The following is a 16,995-nucleotide window of genomic DNA, read 5'->3' as shown; positions in this document are numbered from 1 at the left end:
CCCCAGATGCCCCCCTCACACATGCCACATGTGCGGCCCGGTGCCTAGTGTGTAACTTTACCTGTGCCCACATATAGTCTCCACTCACACTTGTGAGGCAGTCTCAGTTTTGCACTGATGGTTGGTCAGCTCACAAGGACTTAGAGGATCAAAGCTCTATTAGAATCATAGAATCATAGAATATCAGGGTTGGAAGGGACCCCAGAAGGTCATCTAGTCCAACCCCCTGCTCAAAGCAGGACCAAGTCCCAGTTAAATCATCCCAGCCAGGGCTTTGTCAAGCCTGACCTTAAAAACCTCTAAGGAAGGAGATTCTACCACCTCCCTAGGTAACGCATTCCAGTGTTTCACCACCCTCTTAGTGAAAAAGTTTTTCCTAATATCCAATCTAAACCTCCCCCATTGCAACTTGAGACCATTACTCCTCGTTCTGTCATCTGCTACCATTGAGAACAGTCTAGAGCCATCCTCTTTGAAACCCCCTTTCAGGTAGTTGAAAGCAGCTATCAAATCCCCCCTCATTCTTCTCTTCTGCAGACTAAACAATCCCAGCTCCCTCAGCCTCTCCTCATAAGTCATGTGCTCTAGACCCCTAATCATTTTCGTTGCCCTTCGTTGTACTCTTTCCAATTTATCCACATCCTTCCTGTAGTGTGGGGCCCAAAACTGGACACAGTACTCCAGATGAGGCCTCACCAGTGTCGAATAGAGGGGAACGATCACGTCCCTCGATCTGCTCGCTATGCCCCTACTTATACATCCCAAAATGCCATTGGCCTTCTTGGCAACAAGGGCACACTGCTGACTCATATCCAGCTTCTCGTCCACTGTCACCCCTAGGTCCTTTTCCGCAGAACTGCTGCCGAGCCATTCGGTCCCTAGTCTGTAGCGGTGCATTGGATTCTTCCATCCTAAGTGCAGGACCCTGCACTTATCCTTATTGAACCTCATTAGATTTCTTTTGGCCCAATCCTCCAATTTGTCTAGGTCCTTCTGTATCCTATCCCTCCCCTCCAGCGTATCTACCACTCCTCCCAGTTTAGTATCATCCGCAAATTTGCTGAGAGTGCAATCCACACCATCCTCCAGATCATTTATGAAGATATTGAACAAAACGGGCCCCAGGACCGACCCCTGGGGCACTCCACTTGACACCGGCTGCCAACTAGACATGGAGCCATTGATCACTACCCGTTGAGCCCGACAATCTAGCCAGCTTTCTACCCACCTTATAGTGCATTCATCCAGCCCATACTTCCTTAACTTGCTGACAAGAATGCTGTGGGAGACCGTGTCAAAAGCTTTGCTAAAGTCAAGAAACAATACATCCACTGCTTTCCCTTCATCCACAGAACCAGTAATCTCATCATAAAAGGCGATTAGATTAGTCAGGCATGACCTTCCCTTGGTGAATCCATGCTGACTGTTCCTGATCACTTTCCTCTCCTCTAAGTGCTTCAGGATTGATTCTTTGAGGACCTGCTCCATGATTTTTCCAGGGACTGAGGTGAGGCTGACCGGCCTGTAGTTCCCAGGATCCTCCTTCTTCCCTTTTTTAAAGATGGGCACTACATTAGCCTTTTTCCAGTCATCCGGGACTTCCCCCGTTCGCCACGAGTTTTCAAAGATAATGGCCAAGGGCTCTGCAATCACAGCCGCCAATTCCTTCAGCACTCTCGGATGCAATTCGTCCGGCCCCATGGACTTGTGCACGTCCAGCTTTTCTAAATAGTCCCTAACCACCTCTATCTCTACAGAGGGCTGGCCATCTCTTCCCCATTTTGTGTTGCCCAGCACAGCAGTCTGGGAGCTGACCTTGTTAGTGAAAACAGAGGCAAAAAAAGCATTGAGTACATTAGCTTTTTCCACATCCTCTGTCACTAGCTTGCCTCCCTCATTCAGTAAGGGGCCCACACTTTCCTTGGCTTTCTTCTTGTTGCCAACATACCTGAAGAAACCCTTCTTGTTACTCTTGACATCTCTTGCTAGCTGCAGCTCCAGGTGCGATTTGGCCCTCCTGATATCTTTCCTACATGCCCGAGCAATATTTTTATACTCTTCCCTGGTCATATGTCCAACCTTCCACTTCTTGTAAGCTTCTTTTTTATGTTTAAGATCCGCTAGGATTTCACCATTAAGCCAAGCTGGTCGCCTGCCATATTTACTATTCTTTCGACTCATCGGGATGGTTTGTCCCTGTAACCTCAACAGGGATTCCTTGAAATACAGCCAGCTCTCCTGGACTCCCTTCCCTTTCATGTTAGTCCCCCAGGGGATCCTGGCCATCTGTTCCCTGAGGGAGTCAAAGTCTGCTTTCCTGAAGTCCAGGGTCCGTATCCTGCTGCTTACCTTTCTTCCCTGCGTCAGGATCCTGAACTCAACCAACTCATGGTCACTTATTGCTTAACCCTAACTGGTCCTAAACATAGCCTCTGATGCTACATTGTCATATGTAGTATTCTGGCTTAGTGTATGCATTTCTCTTTAGTGATGGCCTCAGCAACTATGACAATCTAATACTTACAGCTCAAGGAGCTCTCCTTTAGTTCAAGTGGTGGCGCTGAAAATCCTGGGATATATTGTGATGTCAATACGTGTGCGGCAGCAGTTTCTTATACACAGTAGCCAAGTAATTGAGATGTCTTTGCTTTTCACAAGACATGATTTTCTATCCAGCTTCTACCTGCATGTTTTCAGCTTTAAGTCCCCACACAATATTTTTCAACCATGACACCTGCAAGTCCAGTTGGTATAATTTATTATCTGCATACACAGGGGGTAGTGCTGAAATGTGCACATATGAATGCGTGCTTTCAAATTGCAAGAGTTCAATGGAAGCCAATGTCTGAAAATCAGGCCCTCAATCTCTAAATTCCATTAGTAAGGAAAGGCTTTATTTCTGATTTAAAAAAGCATTTAGTGAGCCAGCTTTGTTGTAGAGTAATTTATTTTTGCTACAATTGCTTGGCTTTGGTTTTCCTGCAAATAAAAGAAACTTTCTAAATATAACACAACAAATATTTTTGTCTCACAGCACTTATAGCTGCAGACTGACTGTTGCTACCAGTTAATGTCTCATTTCTTTTGTCAATCAAAAATAATGGAAATACAGGCATACAATTAAGTTAGGACTTTGAATGAAGGGGTTATTCTTTGGCTTGAGGCTATTTTGAGTAAGCAACTCTGGGTCTTTTAAATAGTTATTATTAGCCAATTGTCAGCTTGTGTTTTGTGTGTGAAATCCTCACCTACCCTTGATCCCATCCAGCAGGGAAGGTATTTGAAAATGTATTGCTGCCTTGGTTTTGAACATACTACTTGCAACTGCAACAGCCCCAAACAATCATTTTCACTGTATTAGGAGGAGTAATGGTGGCAAAGAAAGCAGAACTGCAAGTGGAGGTGAGTCCCTCTCTAAAGATATTTGGGCTTGGCATGCCTCAATAAGAAGTGTAGTATGTTTTTTTCTGTTAGAATATTCTGAGGCAGCTAAAAAACTGTACATGCTAGATATTATGTATCTTATTAAAATCTTATTTCAATTCAGTAGAGTCTAAAACCAGAATACAGTAGCTCTGGATGACAGATTTAGAGTAAGAGGGCAAAATGCAGTTGTTTGAAATTAGGAGATTGGTGTTTATTAAAACAGCTGGCAAATCAGCAGGAAAATGCTGATTTTGAAAAACTATTATTCTTCTGGAGAATCAGCCCTATTTAGCAACACTGTTACAGCTGAAGACAAAATCTGCACTCAAATACCAGTAATGGTGAAACAGGAATTGAGGGAATCAACAATTCTAACTTAATGCCTGCCAGAGCCAGAGGTGTGCCTTGTGCTAATGAATCATGCATGGTCCTTTATCACAGGGCACCGCAACACCAAAAGGACAAAGTCCTGATGATCCTTTGCAAATAGATTATAGTATTGTATTTATTTGTATGTATCTTATTTTTATATAGTTCATTCAGAGAAAAAAAACTCAAAACACTACAGTGCAAGTGGTTCACAAAATATTTATATTTGTCTGATGTATTTAGCTGAGAATAAAAACATATTTTTAATTGTGTGTCATATCTCCCATTTCTACATATTGAAAAATCATAATGCAGGGCAGATGAAGGCTTAGTTAAAGATGCTTTGATAAATTTAATTCAAAAGTATATTGCTGAATATTTGTGTTTTTATTTTCATTTTTGTGCTCTAATTGGCTCCATTCTAATATTTTAACATCAGATATCCTCAGTAAGATGCCAGAAGAGTCATTCAAAAATGTTAAAGAGTGGCCTTTTCTACTTCTGTTCCAAATGTAATGGAAAACTCAAAGTCCCACAAATCACATCGCAGGAATCAAATGCTTTGTAACTGACCATACTATTCAAACCACTTTTGAAGGACTATGGCATGCCTCTTGATCATCTGAGTAATCAACAAAATAGGTAATGGCAGGCCAATAGCCCTCCCTTGTATATCTCCATAATACTTGAATTGTTTTACTATAGATTTTCAGTTTAATTTCCCTATTAGTGGCTTAATGGTAATATGTAGAGAGTGATGTTGTAACACAGTTACCATAAATGTATTTGTCATGAAAATATCACAAAACAGTTTGTTTTGGGTAGAGCAACTTTCATTCTTAGTGTGGCACGGATAGCCTTACATAGTAACGAGAAAGATACCAGTTATATGGTGATTGTGAAAGGCAAATACTGAATAGTACATTCTGGACAGATGAACATGTAATAAGAGAAGGTGTTGATTAGGACATTAGGATTTCTCCCTAATCTTTTCAGAAAATGCCAAAAGGACTTTAACTTTCTCCCTGTCAACCAGAAAGATATGAACTTAATTTCTCATCAGGACATTAAAGGACATCTAACAAGATACAGTAGAACCTCAGAGTTACAAACACCTCGGGAATGGTGGTTGTTTTTAACTCTGAAATGTTTGTCTCGCTGAACAAAATGGCATGGTTATTTTATCAAAAGTTTACAACTGAACACTGACTTAATACAGCTTTGAAACTATACTATGCAGAAGAAAAATGATGCTTTCCCTTTATTTTTTTAGTAGTTTACTTTTAACACAGTACTGAATTTGCTTTTCCCCCCCCCTTCTCTACTGTTGCCTAATTGCATACTTCTGGTTCCAAATGAGGTGTGTGGTTGACTGGTCAATTTGTAACTTTGGTCTTTGTAACTTTGAGGTTCTTCTGTAATACTCATCTAGTACCGCACTGTAGTCTCATGACTTTTTGTGGCGCCTGAACGCTTGGTCTTCTGTCTCAGAGACAAAAGTGTTATGACTACCATGTCATATGGCAATGGGGTTTCCAAGGATTGGTACTGAAATTAATTTCCAATTGTAATGTGATTTTGCAATCCATAGCTTACTGAGACCAAATCTGTGAAGGGCTGAGAAGTCTACAGGAGTTGAGAGAGAGCTATTTTTTTTCTCAGAAGAGATTCTATAGAATTGCATTGAAATATTAAGTATGGCATAAATCCTAGTCCCTGTGCACAGCCCAAATATACTCACTGCACAGTGGGATTGTACATGGGGGTGTAAGATGGAGCTTCCCTCTCAGGTCATGGAGAAACAGTAGAGCTGCTTGGACATCATTAATATTGTGTCTAACCTCCCTCTGTTGATATGCACCTGCTGGAGCTGTGCAGATGCATATATAGCAATCAACACTTCTCCCTCCATATCCCCCAGATCACTATGGCACAAGAAGCCCCAATGGATCTGTATTCCATTGTGTGCAGGAGGTGTGGACTTGATGCTCAGACTCCTTGCATACTGTTCCCTCCCACTCAGGCCCACCGACAGCAATTCTGGGCCCCAGGGCCATCCCTGGAAGGGTGCAGGGCCTGGGACAGAAGTGACAAATCCGTCACTTCCAGGACTGACCCGTCACTTCTGGGACCGACTGCATTGGCCAATTGCACCAGCCCGTGGGCCCCCCCAAAGCACAGGGCCCAGAGTGGTCACCACCCCACCTGCACCTAGGAGCCCTGCAGCCACCTACACAATTTAAAAAGGCCTTGGGCTCCCGTCTGCCACCTCCGTGGGCCCCTGGGCCCTTTTAAATCACCTGGGCCCCTGAGCAATTGTCCCCTTTGCTCCCCCACTGGCGGGCATGGTCCCACTTGCAGAGAGGTCCAGCACTCATTCTGCTGCTATTAGGAGGCAGAGTCATGATGTAATAGTGCCACAGATATGCATAGCACTTTACAGACATAGAAGCAAGACAAGTTCATGCCACAGAGACTTGTGGTCTAACTTTTACAGATAACACAACCACCACAATGAGTAAATACATCAAACCATACACTGTAGAGGGAGGAATAGGGAGGCAATATGGAGAAAGGGTCAAGCTCTTCCTGGGGGAGTTTTTGATTGTGTGGTCTGTGTTCCCACATGTGTATGCACTTAGGACTGGATTGTGCCACATCAGTACAAATCTGACACAATCACTTCCCAAACTTCACAGTGGCAAAGGGGGACTGTGCAGGCTCCACTGTCCTGGTAGATGGTGTAGGCTGCTCCATGCTCCCTCTAAGGTGATGTCTGCCCAGGAGCTCCATGGAGGGAGAAGTTGCATGCTCCCCTGAGTGAGTACATGGACAAGAGTTGTGTTGTCCCTTGCAAATGATATGTAGGCAAGCATGAATGCCAGTCACAGTCTGCTGTGTTTCAGAGTAGCACCGTGTTAGTCTGTATTCTCAAAAAGAAAAGGAGTACTTGTGGCACCTTAGAGACTAACAAATTTATTTGAGCATAAGCTTTCGTGAGCTACAGTTCACTTCATCGGATGCATTTGGTGGAAAATACAGAGGGGAGATTGATATACACACACAGAGAACATGAAACAATGGGTTTTAAACAGACTCCAACGAGAGACTGCTGAATTGGAATTAATTTGCAAACTGGATACAATTAACTTAGGCTTGAATAGAGACTGGGAATGGATGAGTCATTACACAAAGTAAAACTATTTCCCCATGTTATTTCTCCCCCCCCCCGTCCCACCCCCCACTGCTCCTCAGATGTTCTTGTTAACTGCTGGAGATAGCCTACCTTGCTTGTCACCATGAAAGGTTTTCCTCCTTTCCCCTCTCCCCGCTGCTGGTGATGGCTTATCTTAAGTGATCACTCTCCTTACAGTGTGTATGATAAAACCCATTGTTTCATGTTCTATGTGTGTGTATATCAATCTCCCCTCTGTATTTTCCACCAAATGCATCTGATGAAGTGAGCTGTAGCTCACGAAAGCTTATGCTCAAATAAATTTGTTAGTCTCTAAGGTGCCACAAGTACTCCTTTTCTTTTTACAGTCTGCTGTGTGGGTTACAGGCATTGGAGTTATATTATATTGATTCTTGCAGTCCTTTAAAATTGATTTGGCATGTTTAGTTTTCTAATACTTTCATGTCAGGCATTGGCGTGGCAATGGTGAGAGCAAGAGAGGTGATCAACAGCAGATTATTAGTCAAATAACTAGATTTTGAGGAGGGACTATTACCATTATTATAGTAACATAGTGAGCTCCCCATAGTTTTGCTTTTGCTATCATGTTGTCATACAGGAATTGCAAAGGGGTCTCCTTCAACATGCATTGAAATCATGTTGCCATTAAAAATAAATCTGGATAGAGTTTGTTTGACATTGTTTTGCTTTGATAGTGGCAGTATGAATGTGGTCTCAGTGGACTTGGAAAGAGATTGTTTGACCATTCTAACATGGTCTTCACAGACTTTCAGTAAAATAATTTTCTGTTGTGATGTGACTTCCATTAACTTGCACTAAAATCATTTCCCCATGTAGCAGGGTCCCCATGGATATTCCATACAACCGTTATGCCCTGAAGATGGCAACATAGGGAGCTTTGATGTAAAGGCTTCACAATGTGCTGATGGTGGCAACGCTGCTACTGCTGCTAAATCAGCTATGTATAGAATCAGGATTCTGTATGTAGACAATGCCCATTTTCTAGGGTCAGCTATGTTTTCCCAAACTTCTCTGGCACTAATGCCAGCTTTCAGGTTTGACACAGCCAGAAACCCCCCCACCCCGTCCCCAAAACCTGGCCTCAGGAATCCCTGTCTCAATTCTTTGGTAAATGTTTGTACTAATTCTGGGGCCTGAATCTCAAGAAGGGGTTGCAAGAGAGCCATATACAGCTAATTTGGAACTGGGGATGATTTTAAGGCCAACTCTTTGTCAGTTCCAATGTAGTTAAGAACAGTCTATGGGGTGCTCCAAACCACATCAGCCAGTAAATGTCCCAAGGGATCATCTGATAGCAGATAGTAGCTGAAATACTTTAATCGTACTCCCTCTTGCCCTCAATTCAGCTGTACACTGTGGCCTGAAAGAGGGGAATAGGAGTGGGCTATGCCATCACAACATCCCCCTGCCCCCGTCATAGGGTAATTACCACAGGGGAAAAAACAACAAATTTCCAGCCACTTTGCCCCTCTAGAATGACTGAAATGAGTGGAGTGTATTGGAGTGTATTGGAGAAGCTGAGTGTTTATTTTACCCTTCTTTTATTCTCAGATATCTTTTAGCATATATACATCAAATAGCATTTCTAGTAAATTTTAACAGTTTTATCTTGAGGGTCCATTCCCTTGCCTGATGCTGTGGACATGACTAATTTTGATATAGGTAAAGTGAAGTGGCTGTTGGCAGTATCAGTAAGTGTTAGAGAGATCATAACACTGGTCCACCTGTTCTGTGGATAAGAGAGTTTCAGACCTGACAATCTGACACATGAATAGCAAATTCACACATTTAAAAAAATAGCAGTGCCTCGTTTCAGAGAGATCCAAATTTTTTAGAGCAAGTTCAGCTCATCTCTACTTTAATTTAAAGATGGGTCCAAAAAACATACCCCTGCTCCTTGAATTGAACCGCACAAATATTCGGAAAGTTTGGCTCCATCTGAACATCATGATCTTTATCTTTTCTCTATATTGGACCTGAAACTGAACCCCTGGTGTGAATGCCCCAGACTTGGATTAGGAACCAAATCACATGCTTTTAAATGGTAGCTAACTCTTCCTGTCAGTCCTGAAATCAGTATGACACATTGTATAGTTATAGGAGAAAAGTCATATACATTTTACGGTGAGGGTAAAGGGCTTGGAAATAAAACAGGGCTGTGGGCAAAGGTCTTCCACTGTACAGTACTTCTGATACAAACTTGAACCAAATAATCATCATGTTCTTGTGTAACTAGAAAAAGCTGATTCATTTGTTTCTTTTTATATATATAAATCCTATACTGAAGAAAAGAGGAAAAGGCTGAGTTTGGAAGCTGATGGTCTGAGGAAGGAAATCTTCTTTGCAGTTAAGGAGATTTCTATAAATCTCTATAAGCAAAAAAAAAGAGTATGGTCTAAATGTCTGAACTAGTGATGAAATTTTATGATTTAAATGTAAATTATACTGTGCTTGTTTTCTACTTCATCTGCGGTGTTTCCTTGTTGGTAGACAGATTAAAAGGAGTACCCTGTGTCCTCTTGGAATCAAGCACAAAGCACACTTCACTTCTGATAACTGCAAAGCTTAACCCTGCCTATGGTATACTAATGGGGGTTTTATTGATGAATTTATCATGTAGGGGCACCCGTTAAAGCACACAACTTGGCAAGCCAGGTGAAAACTTTATTTTCTGGTCCTTTATATTATAAAACAAGAACACAGATTTTTCAAAACTATTGTATATCGGCGGTGAACTTGCTTAACCAGCATTTTTTAAAATCCATTATTATGCACAAAGCAAGTGGGAAGAGACTCCTGGCTCTCGGTGGATGATTTGTGTTGCTAACTATGCTACTGGAGCCACCTTCATGTCTTCGATAAATCAGAATAGCCCTGCTTGCTGAGGATGTATAAGGGCAAAGCACAGCAAGCTTGATGAAGTACTGAGGATAACTAAGGGCAGAGAGTTTAAATGGGAGGGATGATTGTACAGGTTTTAAGGACAGAGTACATTAAGTGAGTTAATGTGGCTATCTAAGGACACAGAGCATGCCCAGTATGTGGCTGTGGCTTTTTAAATACTCAAAGCATGCTTTTGTACACAGCTCCTTATGCCACATAATCCCTAAAGATGCCATTTTATGCCATCTGGCTTTTGTTATTCCCAGTCAGCATTTCTAGATTTTTTTTCCTCTGAAACATGTTTCCCTTTCATTTTAGAGTTATTTTTTATTTTGCTCAAAGCGTATCCTGCATACCAATACATCAAATCATATTTCAATGGTTTAAGGCATCTTCTGTCTTATTTTAGCTTTGTCCATGAATCCATCTTTCCTATAATTACTAGTCACCTTCTGGCTTTGTCCTTTTTCTTTCTCACAATCACATGGGGCCAAATTATTTTATGAGTTGTGTGAAAAGCACAACCCCCTCTGTCATAGAATCATGGAATATCAGGGTTGGAAGGGACCTCAGGAGGTCATCTAGTCCAACCCCCTGCTCAAAGCAGGACCAATCCCCAACTAAATCATCCCAGCCAGGGCTTTGTCAAGCCTGATCTTAAAAACTTCTAAGGAAGGAGATTCCACCACTTCCCTAGGTAACGCATTCCGGTGCTTCACCACCCTCCTAGTGAAAAAGTTTTTCCTAATATCCAACCTAAACCTCCCCCTCTGCAACTTGAGACCATTACTCCTTGTTCTGTCATCTGCTACCACTGAGAACAGTCTAGATCCATCCTCTTTGGAACCCCCTTTCAGGTAGTTGAAAGCAGCTATCAAATCCCCTCTCATTCTTCTCTTCCGCAGACTAAACAATCCCATTTCCTTCAGCCTCTCCTCATAAATCATGTGTTCCAGTCCCCTAATCATTTTTGTTGCCCTCCGCTGGACGTTTTCCAATTTGTCCACATCCTTCTTGTAGTGTGGTGCCCAAAACTGGACACAGTACTCCAGATGAGGCTTCACCAATGTCGAATAGAGAGGAATGATCACTTCCCTCGATCTGCTGGAAATGCCTCTACTTATACATCCCAAAATGCCAATGGCTTCTTGGCAACAAGGGCACACTGTTGACTCATATCCAGCTTCTTGTCCACTGTAACCCCTAGGTCCTTTTCTGCAGAACTGCTGCCTAGCCATTTGGTCCCTAGTCTGAAGTGGTGCATGGGATTCTTCCATCCTAAGTGCAGGACTCTGCACTTGTCCTTGTTGAACCTCATCAGATTTCTTTTGGCCCAACCCTCTAATTTGTCTAGGGCCCTCTGTATCCTATCCCTACCTCCAGCCTATCTACCTCTCCTCCCAGTTTAGTGTCATCTGCAAACTTGCTGAGCGTGCAATCCACACCATCCTCCAGGTCATTAATGAAGATATTGAACAAAACCAGCCCGAGGACCGACCCTTGGGGCACTCTACTTGATACTGGCTGCCAACTAGACATGGAGCCATTGATCACTACCCATTGAGCCTGACAATCTAGCCAGCTTTTTATCCACCTTATAGTCCATTCATCCAGCCCATACTTCTTTAACTTACTGGCAAGAATACTGTGGGAGACCATGTCAAAAGCTTTGCTAAAGTCAAGGAACAACACGTCCACTGCTTTCCCCTCATCCACAGAGCCAGTTATCTCATCATAGAAGGCAATTAGATTAGTCAGGCATGACTTCCCCTTGGTGAATCCATGCTGACTGTTCCTGATCACTTTCCTCTCCTCTAAGTGCTTCAGAATTGATTCCTTGAGAACCTGCTCCATGATTTTTCCAGGGATTGAGGTGAGGCTGACTGGCCTGTAGTTCCCAGGATCCTCCTTCTTCCCTTTTTTAAAGATGGGCACTACATTAGCCTTTTTCCAGTCGTCCGGGACCTCCCCCAATCACCATGAGTTTTCAAAGATAATGGCCAATTGCTCTGCAATCACATCCGCCAACTCTTCTAGCACTCTTGGATGCAGCGCATCCGACCCCATGGACTTGTGCTCGTACAGCTTTTCTAAATAGTCCTGAACCATTTCTTTCTTCACAGAGGGCTGGTCACCTCCTCCCCATGCTTTGCTGCCCAATGCAGCAGTCTGGGAGCTGACCTTGTTCGTGAAGACAGAGGCAAAAAAAGCATTGAGTACATTACCTTTTTCCACATCCTCTGTCACTAGGTTGCCTCCCTCATTCAGTGAGGGGCCCACACTTTCTTTGACTTTCTTCTTGTTGCTAACATACCGGAAGAAACCCTCTTGTTACTCTTAACATCTCTTGATAGCTGCAACTCCAAGTGTGATTTGGCCTTCCTGATTTCACTCCTGCATGCCTGAGCAATATTTTTATATTCTTCCCTGGTCATTTGCCCAATCTTCCACTTCTTGTAAGCTTCTTTTTTGTGTTTAAGATCAGCAAGGATTTCACTGTTAAGCCAAGCTGGTTGCCTGACATATTTACTATTCTTTCTACATATCGGGATGGTTTGTCCCTGTAACCTCAATAAGGATTCTTTAAATACAGCCAGCTCTCCTAGACTCCTTTCCCCCTCATGTTATTCTCCCAGGGGATCCTGCCCATCAGTTTCCTGAGGTTGTCAAAGTCTGCTTTTCTGAAGTCTAGGGTCCGTATTCTGCTGCTTTCCTTTCTTCCCTGTGTCAGGATCCTGAACTCAACCATTTCATGGTCACTTCCTCCCAGGTTCCCATCCACTTTTGCTTCCCCTACTAATTCTTCCCAGTTTGTAAGCAGTAGGTCAAGAAGAGCTCTGCCCCTAGTAGGTTCCTCCAGCACTTGCACCAGGAAATTGTCCCCTACATTTTTCAAAAACTTCCTGGATTGTCTGTGCACCGCTGTATTGCTCTCCCAGCAGATATCAGGGTAATTGAAGTCTCCCATAAGAACCAGGGCCTGCGATCTAGTAACTTCCATTAGTTGCTGGAAGAAAGCCTCGTCCACCTCATTCCCCTGGTCCGGTGGTGTATAGCAGACTCCCACCACGACATCACCCTTGTTGCTCACACTTCTAAACTTAATCCAGAGACTCTCAGGTTTTTCTGCAGTTTCATACCAGAGCTCTGAGCAGTCATACTGCTCTCTTACATACAATGCAACTCCCCCACCTTGTCTGCCCTGCCTGTCCTTCCTGAACAGTTTATATCCATCCATGACAATACTCCAGTCATGTGAGTTATCCCACCAAGTCTCCAGTCACATCATAATTTCTTGACTGTGCCAGGACTTCCAGTTCTCCCTGCTTGTTTCCCAGGCTTCTTGCATTTGTGTATAGGCACTTGAGATAACTTGCTGTTTGTCCTGCTTTTTTAGTATGAGGCAGGAGCCCTCCCCTTCCGCGGTCTCCTGCTCATGCTTCCTCCTGGTATCCCACATCGCCACTTACCTCAGTGCTTTGGTCTCCTTCCCCTGGTGAACCTAGTTTAAAGCCCTCCTCACTAGGTTAGCCAGCCTGCTTGCGAAGATGCTCTTCCCTCTCTTTGTTAGGTGGAACCCATCTCTGCCTAGCACTCCTCCTTCTTGAAACACCATCCCATGGTCAAAGAATCCAAAGCCTTCTCTCCGACACCACCTGTGTAACCATTCATTGACTTCCACGATTCAACGTGGAAGTCGAATCATAGGAGCTGTTCAGGCATGCATCTGTCAGGATAATCTCCTTGCCATATCTTTTTAATATTCTCATTCTTACACTGTTGCTTGCACATCAAGTCATACACTCTAACAATGATTGAGCCATGTCATATTTTGGGCTGAGTTGGATACTTTTCCATTGGTCCTGATTTCTGGAACCCAGATTGCACTGATAGGACACACTGTGTCATCTCCCCCCTCAGCCAGATGTGCCTGCATATTGCTTGCTTTGTATGTGCATTCAGGGAGAAATGGTATGCCAGTGGACTAGACCTTAAGCACCAGATTTTCAAAAGTGCCCAGTGTTCTGTTCACAGTGCACACACACAGAAATTAGACAAAAACATAAGTAGTCTTGCAATGTAATACTACATTATTTTTTAAAATTCAGAACAACACATAAGAAGCCAGAAACAGAAAGAGAAAAAACAGGCTACTCCCAAAGGCAGCGAGTCACAAGTCACCCGCTACCCATTGCTTTAAACGGGTTCTTTCCAGACTGGCTTTCTCTGCTGACTGACTCAGATGACCCAGATCACATGACTTCCTCAGAGCCTCTTACCCTGCAAGCAAGACTAGAAACTCTCTCACTCTTAAAGTGATAGCTTATTTTTAGCCAATTTCCAATATACCACACTTAGTACTCACATCTGAAGCCAGAGTTAAGCTCCCAGTTAGGCACCTGAATGCAGTGTCCTGATTTTCAAAAGAGATTAGCACATTAAAGATGGTCTCTTTGGAAAATTGGTGCATAGATGTCACAATGGGAGCTGCTGGGTGCTGAGCACTTCTGAAAATCTGACCTTATTTGGGTGCCAAAATATGATATGAGAATCTGGTGCCAGTTGTGGATGTTGGATACTTGAAAATCTGGTGCTGTATACGTTACCTAAGACTTTTTTCTATTAACTGGATGTTCAAAGATGAGTAAATTTGGAGTAACTCCCAGCAAACAAAAGAAAGAGATGGGATATACTGATAATTTTTCATGAAAATAGTTACAATTTCAATTGACTTTGTGAGAAGATTTTGTTACCAGTGGGTAGGAGCACGGCTGAAGTACCTGGACAGATGGATAGTATGCAGGATACAACATGGGACAACATATGTAATCTCTGACATTTCTGCTTTTATATGTTCTCTTTCTCTTTCTGTTTGCCTTGTCTTTTAGATTGTAAACTGTCTGGGGCAGAAACACAATAATAATGATGAGAAAATGGGAAAACACTGTTAAATGTTATTAATTCATCTAATTTGTATGCTCAGTAGCTCTTCTTAAAAAAACCCTAAACAAACAAATGTGAGAACACAGACTGATGTTTTGATCTATACACAATGGGGTTTGGTGGCAGGAAAGAGGTGATTTTACCTTCTCCACTGCCTATCAATGCGTGTCTAGATGCATTAGTGTGTATGTGATGATGAACTCTCTGAACTGGATTTCATTTGATTGGAATCTGCAAACTGAAGCGAGGAATGCAGTTTCTGGGTAAACCCAGAAAAGGTATTTTATTTAAGCATAGACATGTCACAATGGAGGTATAATCATTCATGCTGTCTCACCCTCTGCTCTAGTTTTTTAGTGACACTATACTCACTTGTTCCTAGACAAGACCACAGTAGAATCTGAGGCTGGATTGAAGGAAGCAAGCTACCCCTGGCCATTCTCTAAAGAGCACCAAAGACTAAAAGGCCTTTAAAGGTCCATGCCTGGTGGGGAGGAGAGTGGGCTGTACTTCTGTAGAAAGAATTTGGTATTTGGTGGTTGGTTTTTTGAAGGGTGCTTAATGATTTTAGTTCAAGTTTGGACTGGGGAATAGTTGAAGGCTGTTATAATTAACCACTATTAATAATAAAACTAATATTTTTGTTTCATTTCTGTGTGTTTATATTGTGTAAAGTTCTACACAGTTTTATAGAAATTGCAGCAGGCAACAAACTCAAAAAGATTTCCCACAAACAGTCACTTCTTTAAAAGCTGAATTTGCTTTGGCTGTGTTTGCCCTTTTTGCATTTGCTTTTCATTAATGTGTTAGGCTGGGATTTTCAAAGAGGCCCAAAGGAGTTAGATACCCAACTTCTGTCAGATTACTGCCATCCCCAAAATGTTCAAAAATTCTGAGTCAGGCCCACCCCAAATCATGAGATTGGCCTAAAATCATGAAAGTTTGGGTTCTTTTTGTTTGCCTTCTGGTTTCTGAACCTTTAGGTTACACTCAGGCCATATTTCAAGCTTTTCTGCACAACCATGAGGGTTAGAAATATATTTTAAAAAAAGAAAGAAAGTTGAGGGTCTCATGCAAACACTTGTCTCCAGGAGCCACGGGAATTAAGTAAAACATAAAATATGAAACTTATGATAAAATCATGAAAATTGATAACCTGTTATTGACTTTCAAAAATCCCAGCTTTAGTGACCAAGTTTACTGACAGAAATGGCCATAGAAATGGTAAATTTTAAATGAATGTGAGTAAAAGTGAATGTTGATCTCATAAAAGTGAGTATTCACCCCAGAAAGCTGGTTCTAACAGTCATCCAATTATGTGTCTTATATGTCCAGTCAAAATCAACCAACACAGTTCTTATATATTGAATACTCACAACAAACTGCTAATGGATGATCTGCAGACCAAGTATCATTCACAGAGGCCATCCCACAAGTAATGCTGATTAGCAAATTAAACAATAGAATATCTCAAGCTGCTCACGGACAATTTGCAAACAGAACCAGAAGATAAATGTATCTGATAAATTAGGCCAAAATTTTCAAAATTCACAAAGTTAGTCTGTCTAACCCATTTTTAATCTAAATAAATGGCTTAGCTTTAAAAGGTACTGAGCACCAAGCAGCCTCTATTGACTTGCATCCAACAAAAGCAAGAAAACTCAAAGGTAGGGCTAAATTTCTTTCACGTACCATGCACAAATACTGTGTGGGCCCATTGTGATATTAATCACCATATTTCATGGAGTTCCGAGATATTTACACACTGAGAAAGCTAAGGACAAAGTTCCACAATTTAAAAAAAAACAGTGGTATTTAACATGTATTTATATCAATATTATTATCTAACCGGTATAATTTGCTCTTTACGTTTATTAGATTGCTTGGAATCAACAGAACTAAGAATTAAGCCATTAAATGATTTTTAGCAGGGTTGCAGTGAGATCTGTATAAATCAATTTAGATTTCTAAATGTCATTAACCTCTGGAGTATAGGTTAAAACCTAGTTACACTTTTTCTATTTGCTCCACCAGGCTGCCTGTTCTGTATATATTCCAGAGACAGAGATTCACATGTATCCTTGTTGTTTGCACCTCAAAAAAGAAGTTGGATGTAATGCAGTGATGTTAATGTAAAATAAATCAAAGCCTAGATG

This window comes from Dermochelys coriacea, chromosome 5, assembly GCF_009764565.3.
Source record: "Dermochelys coriacea isolate rDerCor1 chromosome 5, rDerCor1.pri.v4, whole genome shotgun sequence".
NCBI lineage: Eukaryota > Metazoa > Chordata > Testudines > Dermochelyidae > Dermochelys > Dermochelys coriacea.
The sequence above is the reverse complement of the archived record's forward strand: the minus strand, read 5'-3'. Positions refer to the sequence as shown.